This window comes from Cynocephalus volans, chromosome 10, assembly GCF_027409185.1.
Source record: "Cynocephalus volans isolate mCynVol1 chromosome 10, mCynVol1.pri, whole genome shotgun sequence".
Lineage (NCBI taxonomy): Eukaryota > Metazoa > Chordata > Mammalia > Dermoptera > Cynocephalidae > Cynocephalus > Cynocephalus volans.
Genome location: NC_084469.1, coordinates 44,823,003 through 44,835,365, shown reverse-complemented (window position 1 = coordinate 44,835,365; position 12,363 = coordinate 44,823,003). Strand labels below are relative to the sequence as shown.

At 48.7% G+C, this 12,363-nt stretch overlaps 1 protein-coding gene across 4 annotated transcripts in view; it reads right to left on the bottom strand.

The window, feature by feature from the left end:
- The window catches only part of EPN2 (epsin 2), a 77,837-nt gene extending 66,038 nt beyond the window's left edge, over positions 1-11,799 (bottom strand). For 3 of the 4 annotated variants that reach the window (XM_063112390.1, XM_063112387.1, XM_063112389.1), the window contains exon 1: positions 11,714-11,799. The gene's annotated coding sequence lies outside the window, so the exon portion shown is untranslated. The remainder of the gene's footprint in view (positions 1-11,713) is intronic. The other variant, XM_063112388.1, reaches the window with a different exon arrangement.
- Between the last annotated feature and the right edge of the window lie 564 nt (positions 11,800-12,363).

Here is a 12,363-nt window from a genome sequence, read left to right as displayed (position 1 = left end):
AGAGCCCCAGAAACTTCTCCTCCCCAAACACACAATGCAAAGAGAGCTCACCTCCAGGCCAAGGCCCTCCCCAGAAGCAGCAGGAGGTTGATACTGTAATTGCCTATTCTCTGGTTTCTTCTCCTCCCTCTTCCAGAACTAGATTTGCATTTGGGGGTGGGGAGAGAGAGGCAGGAGTCTCTGTCACATTCCCTGTTACATTCCCAGTGTCTAGGAGAGTGCATGGCACATAGATGTTTGACTACATGCTTGTTGTGTGATCCTGATTTTTGACAGATACTGCTCTAAAAGTATATTATAAAAACTTGCTTTTCACAAATGCCAATGCAAGACAAAATGGAAGGCACCAGAATGTACTAATGTTAAGTGCCAGAAAAGGAGGGGACAGGAGACAAGAATCACAGCACAAGCAATCCCACCTAAAATAGCATCAGAAATGCTGTGGAATGTAGAACCTTGGGTTAGAGAAAGGAGGGACAGTGTGTGTGTCAGGCAGAGGCAGAAGAGGAGGCTGTGGGACAAGAGTCTGGGGCAGCAAGGCGGGGTGGAGGGAAAGGGGACAAGCAGGAAGGCACCAAACAGGGAGGTAGGCAAGCCCGCCCATCCTGCACACAGGATGCTGCCATGCCTGGATGTGTAAGGTCCCTGGAGCAGGGACCAAGCAACGAAGGGAAATGAATGGGCAGCAAGGGGAGGGTGGGGACTGTGGAGAACTGGCACACTAGCCCCATCCAGAGATGGCAGTGACACTGGCTCAGGCCATTGTTGCCAGGCAACAGGCAGGCCCCCGCAGCCAAGTGCTCCGATTTGTCAAGGAAACTGCAAGTCTGGATGGCTATGTAAGATCTCCTGATTTTAATGCTGGCAACTATGGTAGAAGAATAGTGGCCTTCCAAAGACCTTCACATCCTAATGTTAGGTTACATGGCAGAAGGGAATTGAGGCAGCAGATTGAATTAAAGTTCCTAATCAGGTGACTTTAAAACAGGGAAAGTATCCTGGGTTATCCAGTGGGCCCAGTGTCATCACAAAGTGAAAGTGGGAGACAGAAGAGTCAGTGTCAGAGTGAAGCCATGTGGGAAAGACTGGACTGGCCATTGCTGTTTAGAAGTTGGAAAGGGCACAAGCCAGAACAGGGATGGCCTCTCTAGGTGCTGGAGAGGGCAAGGAAATGGGATCTCCCCTAGAGCCTCCAGAAGGAACACAGCCCTGACTACACCATGATCTCAGCCCACTAAGACCCATGTTGGACTGTGTTGTTTTAAGTCATTGTATTTGTGGTAATTTGTTACTGCAGCCACAGGAAACTGATAAAGCAACCAATTTTAATGTTTAAAAAGAAGCACAGTACATACAGCCCAAACCAAACACGTCTGTGGGCTTGATCCGCCCATGGACCAAACTGAGAAGAGTTGAGGGCTGGAACCATCTCCTTGGTACCCAGCACAGAGCCTGGCATACAGCAGCTCCCCGAAATGCATCCTAAGTTAACTACAAGTCCCCTTACCTTTACCACATGGTCCTAAAATTCTCCAGGGGTTTCTGGAAAACAGAGCTGCTTAACCGCGAGGAGTTCTATTCCTGAGCGACTGGTAAATCACAGCTCCAGCACTCACAGAGACGTTACCCTGGGGCCCTGAGACAGGCCACCAGTAGAGAATGGAACGAGCACTTTTCAACTTTATACTTCACACCAAATGGAGAAAAGTGAAGCTCTCCAGGTGCGCTGGGAGAAGCCTCTAGTCCCTCCTTCCAGTACCCACAGGGCACTCGTGTTCATGGTGGCTCCACAAGCACCAAGAGCAAGGAGATCACTTCAGTTCCTTCTAAACAGCAGAGGAACAACACTTCCCAGATGAGCTCTTTTTAGTTCCCCACTTTCATCAGAGGAGGGCTGCTGTGATCAGAGGCGGGGTAGAGGGCCCACAGCCCTGCCACTCACCACCAAAGACTGTGAAAACCACAGCCCACAAGTCAAGTCTCGCCAAGCTCTCTGTGATAGGAAGGGCTGGTGGCCTTGGGTGCCGGCTCCTGGGGCAGACTGACCAGTGGTTGTCCCTGTGCACCCTTTAATTATTCTCATGCTGCATTTATTGTTCACATTTGTTTTATTGTACATAGGTTTGTAAACATGATTGCCTAAGATATTTGTGTATAACTTGGGCTTTATAGCATTTATTTATTCAGAACTCATATGGCATGTTAATGACTTTTTTTTTTTTTTAATCCTTTTATTATTCTTTTTTAACAAACGGCCCCAGGGATAGGGGACCAGGAGAAGGGTGAGGAGGGGAAATGAGGCCCCAGCCCCACAACCCCTCCCCACCCACCCCTCTCCCCCTTATATATTTATAATCTATATACAAGCCCCGGGGGGTTAATGACTTAAGATGGTGTCCTATTCCAGGCAGTTGCACAGGATCATCATTTGGTTAAAAAAAGAAAGAAAGAAAGAAAATACTTCCCCTAAAAAAAAATAAAATAAACCCTCACCAAGCTCCAGCCTGTCCCGCCTGGTCAGCGTCCCCTGCCATGTGTTCAGCCTCCTCACTGTACCGTCCTCACTCAGCACCAGCTGGACCCTTCCACCCCCAGGACTCTGCACAATGCAGCTTCCTCGGCCCAGGTTTCTCTTGTCTGTCCCCCAGAACTCACTTTCCTTCAAGACAACTCGCACATCACTTCCCCTGAAGCCTTCTCTGACCCCTAGGTCCCATTCCCAGTGTCTGACGCCACTTGCTAAACTTCTCCGCCAGCCCTTCTCTCCCAGGGCTGATATTACTTGTCCCTAAGTCAAGACCCACCACCCTCCGCAGACCAAAAGCTATGAGGGCAGAAACTTACATGTTATTTATCCATGTGTGCCCGGCCTACAGCACATATGTGCTCAATAAGAACTAAATAAAGAGTAAATGAATTGGACTATAATTTTTGATGGAAATACCATAAATTATAATAATATTGTGACATGCATTAAGTGTACCAAGTAAAACCTCACTTCTTATCTTTGACTAATAAATTGAATCTATCTAAATTAGGAACTCTACATTACAACTATTTTTAACAAACTTAAAGAAATGTAGTTTTAAATTTGTCTGCTGCAGTCATTACAATTTGGGGTGTGAGCAAGAACCTCGCTGGCAAGCTTGAATGAACAGATAAGAACCTGCTGTGCCTGCCCCACCTAAAATTCAGGCTGAAAGGAGGACTACCAAATAGGTGGATCACAATCTCTTCTCCTGCCCTCACCTTGTTTACACTCTTTGCTGAACTCTGGGCCCTTTTCCAAGACGGCTCAGAGGCAAACTTCAGCCAGGGCAGCCACCTTCACCAGTCAGTCTCTGGCCACGATTCTCATTTGCTGCCCCCTTTCTCTTTTCTCAGAGCCCACTCACAGTTACTCTACAATAGTTCAGGGCCCCAGGACACCATACCTCACTATTACTAAGGCTTCCTGTTCTCTCTGGCTCTAATTTTCTCCCACCTTCCAATACCTGACACTCCCAGAGGCTCCCCCGAGCACATAGCTCAGCTTTTCAACCCACACAGACCACTAGAATTGTCCGGGGCACTTCTAAAAATTACTGGCTCTATCTTGATTATGTGGGGTGGGACCTCATCACGGCATTTTTTAAAAGTTTTCCAGGCCACGTGGTTTGCAAGTGCAGCCAAGGATAAGAACTGCAGACTCCCAAGGTGTTAAATGCAAACTTCCCATCCAGCACTGAGGCCTCTGCCTCTCCCTAGACAGAACTGGACTCTGGCCTCCCTTCACCCTCCTTCTCCAGAACTGTGATCTAACCAGTCTCATGAAGCCAGCTTGGGCCAGGCCCTCACCCATAGGAATTACTCCAATCTGCAGGCCACTGCCAGAGGGCCCCTTCCCAAATACTTGTGGCACACACTCCTCAAGACCTACCCTGCTTCCTACCACCAACAAAACCAAATCCCAAGGCTGCTGCCGCATCAGAGCTGGTGACCATCTCGGTCCTTACTGCATCCACCAGGCAGAGCTGCTTTGGGAGCCTACACACACACAGGCGGGCAAGCATGAACACACATACTCATGAACCATGCCCAAGCCCACCCCAAGCTTTGCCTCCTGCTGCTCCCTAGATCTGAAATGCAGATCTAGGATTAGGATGCTATTCCCTGCCTTCAAGGTCCAGCTCAAATCCTATCTTCTCCCTGACACCTTCCCTGGCTCTTCTAGATTTTTTTCTCCAGTCTTGACCTCATGACAAAGAATCAAAATCACAGCTTAAAAGGGCCGAGCCCGTGGCGCACTTGGTAGAGTGCTGCGCTGGGAGCGCGGCAACGCTCCCGCCGCGGGTTCGGATCCTATATAGGACTGACCAGTGCACTCACTGGCTGAGTGCCGGTCACGAAAAAACGACAAAAAAAAAAAAAAAAAAAAATCACAGCTTAAAGAAGTGCTAGCTTCTAATTGTCTCACAGATGTTAACTTTGTCTTTTCAATTAGACGAAATTCTTTATGGCAAGAAACATGGTATTTCATTTACACCCACCATTTTGACACCAGAGACCACGTGTTGTGTATTTTCCAGACTGACACTGACCTCAAACATTCTGCCCTATTGTCATGAAACTGTCCTCAAAATGCCTATACTTCTCTGTTTCCTGGACTGCCTCTCAGAAAGTTGTATAAAAATTCTTTCTCTGATCATATGTTTCCAAAATATTTTGACCCGAAGTATAGTCATTATGTCCTGGGTATTAAATAGGCACTCAGTGAGGACTTGCTTTCAAGAAAAAATGTGAATGTTTAGCCTCAGTATTCCTTTACTGCTATGATTGGGGGGGGGAGTAGGAGGGTGTAGGCCTTTTGATAGCAACTTTTTGCTTGTATTGATTTATTTACCTCAGAGTCTTAAAGACTTTACAAAACAACAAACTCTGGTCCAAACCTCCAGGGCCTCCCCCAAGTGCAGGGCAGGTACCAACACATAGCTGTTTACCATCCTTGGCTCGGTAGCTGCAGGCAGTTTCAAACCTTGGGAAAGTGCTCACACCCTAACCTCCTTAAGACATTTGTGAGACCAGAGAGAATTACCCTTTGGCTAGAACTCATGTGTTAATTGCCAAATGAGGAAAGAGATACTTTACATTTTTATTTATATGTAACTTTTTAAGACTACCAAGTTCTTCCTTATGAATTTGGTCCAGTTTTAACAAGAGCATTACTGAGCATTTTTGAGTCCTTAGTACCTATGTGTAATGTTTAGAGAACCAGTGTGCTGGGCTTTAGGATTACAAAGTAAGAAGAAATGTCTCTTCCCTCAAAGAGCAATTTGGCCAATTACTTTAACACCGTTTTGCAAACACAAAAACTCTTACCAGCCCACACAGACTTCCTCCCAGCCAGCCCAGCTGGAGTACTCCCAGGTGCCTGCTGTACCTATCCAGGCAGCTTAGGGTCTTAGAATTTACTTCTGTGGTCCTGGACAGAGAAGTGAGGTGTTGTCATAGAAACAACTTCATAAAGCTCCGAAATCAGACAGGCACTGGGAATGAATGCAGATCCTGCTAGCCACTGGCTGGGTGCACGTGGCCAAGCTTCCCCCTCCAAGCCTCAGCTTGCTCATCTGTGAAATACCTCCCTCTCAGGGCTGTTGTGAGGGTACAATGAGGTAATGGGAGCACACCTGCAGAGTGAAGTAGTGGAAATAATGCGGTTCTGAGTCTGACACAGATAGAAGCAAATACCAGCTGGAGCACCTACTGGCTGTGTGGCCTGAGGCTAGTTGCTGAACCCCTCTGAGTCTTAGTTTTCTCATATGCAGTAAAAGAAATGGTGACAAGCCTTGCAAAATCATCATGAAAATCAAATTCAATTCTGTGCATAAAAAGAGTAGCATAGAGGGCCAGCCCGTGGCTCACTTGGGAGAGTGTGGTGCTGATAATACCAAGGGCATGGGTTTGGATCCCTATATAGGGATGGTCAGTTAGCTCACTTGGGGGAGCATGGTGCTGACAACACCAAGCCAAGGGTTAAGATCCCCTTACCGATCATCTTTTATTTATTTATTTATTTATTTATATTTTATTTTATTTTATTTGACTGGTAAGGGAATCGCAACCCTCGGCATGGTGTTATCTGCACCACGCTCAGCCACTGAGCGCACCGGCCATTCCTATATAGGATCTGAACCCGGGGCCTCGGCGCTACCAGCGCCACACTCTCCCGAGAGAGCCACAGGGCCGGCCCTTAAAAAAAAAAAGAGTAGCATAGGAGCTGGCACAAAGGAGACATTCAAAAACCATGAGGGCTCCCACACACACACCTGTGTGCACGCACACACACACTATATGTTTGGTTTTGATGGACAAGCTGATAATTACTAGTGGAGGAAAACAATTTTTTTCCCAAACTCTAAACACCAAAGACTATTAAATCAATCTGAATTATTGGAGGGAGGAGGAGTAATTTCTATTAACACTAGCAGTCCATCCCTAATGGCCACATGCAAGTCTGCCTGGACTCACCAACACCATTCCCCCCAACCTTCCCAAGTTGCCTTTCTCAAAAGCCTTGACAGCAAACATCTTGCCTGATGTGTGGGAACGATGACCTGCTTTACCAACAGAATCCAAGATTTACTGCCTTTTCAAAGGACACTAATGTCTTCCCTTCACTAAGGAAAATGTCCCAACTAACCCCTGTGGTGATAATGCCTGAGACAGTCCAAGTTACAATCATGAAAGAACAAAATGAAAACATCTCGTTGAGAAACCAAATTTCCTTTCCAAACATCACACAACCATCTTCAGAGCAGTATTTAGAAGAATTTCAGAGGCAGAAAGGAAGTGTCATTTTGAGTTTCCACTGCACAGCCAGCTGGTGCTAGCCACCTTATGTACCTTCTCATTCAGTCCTCTGGGCCAGGGTTCCCAAATTTGGTCCCCAAACCTACAGCATCAGTAGCACTTGGAAGCTGGTTAAAAATGCACACTCTATGCCTCACCAACTGAATCAGAAACTCTGGAGAGGAGCCTGGCAATGTGTTTGCAAGCAGTCTGGGTGACTGTGATGCAGACGAGTTTGAGAAACACTGCTAGTCCATTCCGTGAAGCGGTCATTACTAGTCTCACTTTAGAAATGAGGAGACCAAAGCTCAGTGATTGAAGGGCCCAAAGCCACCCAGCCAAGAGGCTCATTAGTGCCCACACTTGATTCCAAAGCTATTTGCCAGATGGCCTTTGTAGCCAAAGTGTTTGTACCATTTGGTGCTCTCAGCTACCAAGCTGCCACAATGTGACCATGGCATTACCTAAGAGGGGTGGGAGTGAGAGCAAGGATGAAGACTGCACTCAGAAGTGATTAATTATAAATGCTTTTAAATCCACATTATGCATTAGCCCTACATGATCAGCCACCCCTCAGGATGTGCCTGATTCTCCCTGCTGTATTTATCAGCTGGGTCACCACGAGGAGAAGACGGGGAGTCCCTTTATTTACAGCCTTCTGTGCACCCAATTCCTTGCACTACTTTGAACAGAAAGAGAATTAAGTTACTTGTTCTCTCTCTAGAGGGCTTAAAAGTGCAACACACTGTCTAGACCAGGACCAACAGGAAACAGAACCAGGAAAAGGTCTTTCTGTGCCCAGGAACAAAGCAGGCTCCATCCCTGGGTACTCTGGGAGTCAGTCACCAGAAAGAATCCAGTGCATATAAAGGGAGCATTTTAACAATGCTGCAGATCTGGTTCACAGGAGGCAGGCTTTTTTAAAAAAATCAAATCCTAAATCTAGCGTCTGTCAGCTAAAGTGGTCCATTAAATTACTGACATTCAAACTGCAGTGCTTTCACAGATCCTAAGGTTAGGAAAAAGCCAGAGTTCTCCTTATTCATGATTCCCAACCTTCCAAATAAACTTGATGGTGATTTTCAAATCACAAACTTATCCTACAATTCTGGCTGGCCATTAGTTCAGCTGGTCAGAGCATGGTGCTGATAACACCAAGGTCCAGGGTTAAATCCCTGTACCGGCCAGATGCCGGGCCCCCCCGCCGGCCCAAAAAAAGTTAGTACAAATTTATGCTATAATTTAAATGAACACCCATTATTCTGTGGCGCATTCTACAGGAGCCGCTGGAGTAGAAGGGACCCAGATCTGGAGTCACACAGACCTCTGTTGGAATCCTGGCTGTGCCAGTTCCTCACAGATTACTTAACCTCTCTGGGTCTCGGTTTTCCACTCACAGATGTGTGATAATCCCTATGTTGTATGATAATGTGAAATTATGTTTTAAAAATAAAAAGGCTAATAAATAAATAAATAAAAATTAAAAGGCTGCTGATACAGCTTTTAAGATTTCAGGACCCTGAACCCTTAACTGCCTGACTGGAAATAGGTATGGCCAAACAAGCCCACAGCTGGAAGGCACTCAATACACACACTCGACTTATTTCACTGCATATGTTTTTCTACGTTTCTATTTTTAGATACCTTCAACAAGCTAAGAAAGAAAATGCCATTGACAACCTTATCAGAAAGCTTTTCAAAATTCACCAGATGGACACAGTCATCTCACAACGCATCTGACAAAAACAAACTGTGCTCGTTCCTGTCCTCAACCATCTTAATTACATCACTCCATGTTACCCAGTCTAGTCTCTTCATCCCTTTGAGGTTCAGTTTCTCAAATGAAGTAACAGGTATAATAATATTTTGGAGTCCAAAGGACCTGTTCAAATCACAGCCCCAGCACTTACTGGCTTTGCGACCTTGGTCACATGAGTTGAGCCCCCTGGGTCTCGGTTTCCTCATCTGTAGAAGGGGGATAATACCTATGCGACTGACACATGACTGCTGGACCAATAGTAGTGGTTTTTGCAAGATTAAGATAGAACAGTGGAGCCCGTAGTAAGGGATAAGGGATCAATAAAAATTTGTCCCTCTGCCTTCAGGACTACTTATTACAGACCTTTAATAAACACCTACTATGTGCCAGAGACTGAGCAGGCTACCGGAGAAATAAACAAAGGGTGACCAAAGATGTCACAGTTATCACAAGCACCCCAGATACACAAACAATGTGATAGGGGCTCCAATAGATCGTGTGGAATGCTGAGGTTAGGAGAGCAGAGGAAGAGTGTCCAAACACCGATGGAGTAGGCTGGCCAAGGCTTCACAGATGAGGTTTGTTTAAATCAAACATATGAGTAAAATGTCCAGCAGACAAATTGGGGGTGGGGGTCAGAACTAAATAATTCTTCACAACCTCTCCAACCTCAAATAGAAGACCCCTGACTTCTGACTTCTCCAAGACTCAGGGTCACCAGGTACTCATGCCATAAAATGGCAACAATCACAGTCATTCACACCCCATCAACATTGCAGGAAGATTCTGGGGAACAGTGGGAACAACTGACAAAAAGCTTAGAAAACTGTAATGTGCTTCCCAAAAATGTTAACAGTGACAATTCCATGCATAAAAATTTCTTAGCAGTTTAGTCCACAAAGAATTGAAAGTTGCCATTCCTCCTAATGAAAAGAAAAATGTTTGACTGCTCTTGCCTTAAGCTCAGGAAAAGCCAAACTATTAAAATAAATCAGAGTCCAAAAAACCTTCCAACTACTTTTACAGGACTTATCATAATTCCAACTCTCAGGAAATCCACGCCTCATTATGGAAGACAGTTACGGAAGAGGCAACTATATTTCTACAGAGGATGGATTATTATTCAAGACTACAAACCAGATGCTAGGTCTTATCACTTGAAAGGTTTACATTCCTTCACACCTCAAGTGCCTGGCACACACACCTTTCTGGAAGATGGTTCTCTACAGACCTCCCGATCTGTCCAGTTCAGTGTTCAGGGAGGCCAAAAGCCTCTGTAAACCAAGAGGGATCTGTATGTCCCACAGGACAATCCAAACTTGCGCCTGGTCCAGGGGCTTATGGGCAGCAGTCCTGAATCATGCCTCATGATAATTTACACTTTACCAAACTCTTTAACAACCAGAATCTCATTCATTGCTTACGAAAGCATAGCTCAGTGAGACTGGTAAGGATGGTAAGCCCAATTTTAAAACCAGGAAAACAAATAAGCTTTTAAAATGTAAAAGTAAAAGTACAGATAAATAAAAGATGAGATCTAGGTGTGCTTCCCCAACACAATTACTTCTCCCAAACACAAGCACCTGAACTATCATTCAGAAACAAATTGTAGTCCCTTTGGATGTTCATTTAAATACAGATGAACACTTAATTATCAGTGCAAGCTCAATCACTCCTGGGGCAGAATTCAGTATATGATTTTGTCAGCATCTATCATTTTGTATCTACAACTATAAGATGCACGTGTTTTCTGCCAAATTCTCGTTATATTACATAACGGGGGGAGTGTGCATAATTAAAATTCACCCTTCCCAATTATTTTAACCTCCTGATCCGATCCCTTCTTTCACAGGGTATTCTCCGGAGGCAGAAAGGAAGAACTCAAGCTTCTCATCTTTTTCTGCCCATGTTCTTGTGTGAATGTCAAAAAGGGGGGCGTGGAATGTAGGGGTAATTCCGAACATCTCTCTTAAAAAAAATCTCTAATGTGGTAGAGAGCCCCCTGGAGACCGAGCTTCCAGGTATGGTACTGACACAGCATCCGTGACCTTGGGCAAATTACTGCATCTCCAGGCCTCAGTTTCCCTCATCTAAACCTTAAAGACGGCTAAGTTCCCTCCTCTCTGAAAGCAGTCTTCAGATGCGTCCCCAGGGCAGCGCGACAGTGAAGGGGCCGCTGGGACAGAGCCCCTGGGCAGAGAAATGGGCTTTCACGGGCCCCTACTGGGGTTTCTAGGGAGCTCAAGCAACCCACCATCACCCCCACCCCTGAGAAAAGCCACTGGGCCAACTTCAGGTCGCAAAAACCTGTTGGCACGGACTCCTCTAGGAAGGGCTAGCTTCCCCCAACACGCTGGGCTCCGGGGGAGCCGCCCCACGGAGACAGAGAGGAAGGGTGACCGGGAAGAGGCCGGCCCCCACGCACCCATTCACCCGCCCCGATTCGGCGAGCTGGACCGCCGGCCCGGGTCTCTACCATCCCACGCGCAACAAAAGGCAGCTGGAGCCCGGCTCTGCCGCCCCCGTCCCCGCTGTGCTGGAGGGGTGGGGGCTGGGGAAGGGGAAACCTGGTCCCGGAGGAGAGAAAGGGGGCCCCGCTCCAGCCCGAAGGAGAGGGAGGACGGGCCGGGATCCTGGACAGAGAAGGGGACCCATCTCCGATTCCTGGAGGAGCCCGGCTGTGCTCTGCACGGGGCGGAGGGAGAGCCGCGGGGCTCTGGGGCCAGAGGCTCCCGGCCCGGGGAGCAGAGGAATGTGCCCCGCGGAGGGGGGAACGGGGCTGTTCCAAGATGAAGTGGCTCCCGGATCTGAGGCGGGAGTAAGGGGAGCCCCAGACTCCGAGGATAGACAAGGAAGGCTCGGTGGTAGGGAAACTGGGGGGTCCTTGCAGCGGAGAGGGGAACCCAGACGGGGAGGGGGCCATGGTCCAGCCCGTAAGGCGGGGCCTGATTGGGGAGGAGGGGATCCCACCTGGGGTGGGGACCAGCTGGGGCGGTAGGGGTGCATGCTGGGGCGCTTGCTGGGTGGGGGCGCCTGTGCTCTGGGGGCGTCCGCGCCCTGAGGAGGGGGAGGGTCCGCGCCCCGGGGCCCCGCGCCGGCTACCGCGCCCCGCAGGCCCCGGCTCACCTCCGCTTCTTCGGGCCGGCGGAGGTGCGCGGCTGCGGCCGCCGGAGGCGCTGCGGGGGCGGGAGCGACCGAAGCCCGCGGAGCCGCAGCCGCCGCCGCCGCCGCGTCTGGCTCGGTTTGACACCCACACACCAGCCAACATGGCGGCCGGGAGGGGGCGCGCCGCTGCGTGCGCGCGCCCGAGGCCCCGCCCCCGCGGCGCGGCCCCGCCCTTCCGCGGCCCGCCCCTGCGGCCCCTCGACCTTCCTGCGCGCGCAGACGGCCCACCCTCCTACATCCCCCAGCCCGCACCGAATCCCCCAAACGATGCTCCCCCAAACCCCGGCCGTCGCGCTAACACGGGCAAATTAATACCCAAACGCACGCACTCGGACCCCTGCAAACCCAGCGGCGCCACGCTCACGACCCTCCCGCACACTCACCCTGGAGCGCACACACACAACGCCGCCCCACACCGCACGCTAAAACTCGCGTTCTTACCCTTGCAGCTGGCACTTGGAAACAATGTGGGAGACAGGCTTCTCTGGGGAGCCCGAGGCTGGAAGGAGACCAGAGGGCCCGCTGGGGCGCTGGTCACGGTTGGGTTCTTCAGCTACAAGTGTGTTCACTTTGTGAAAACTCATCGACGTCCACTTTCGATTTGTGGGCTT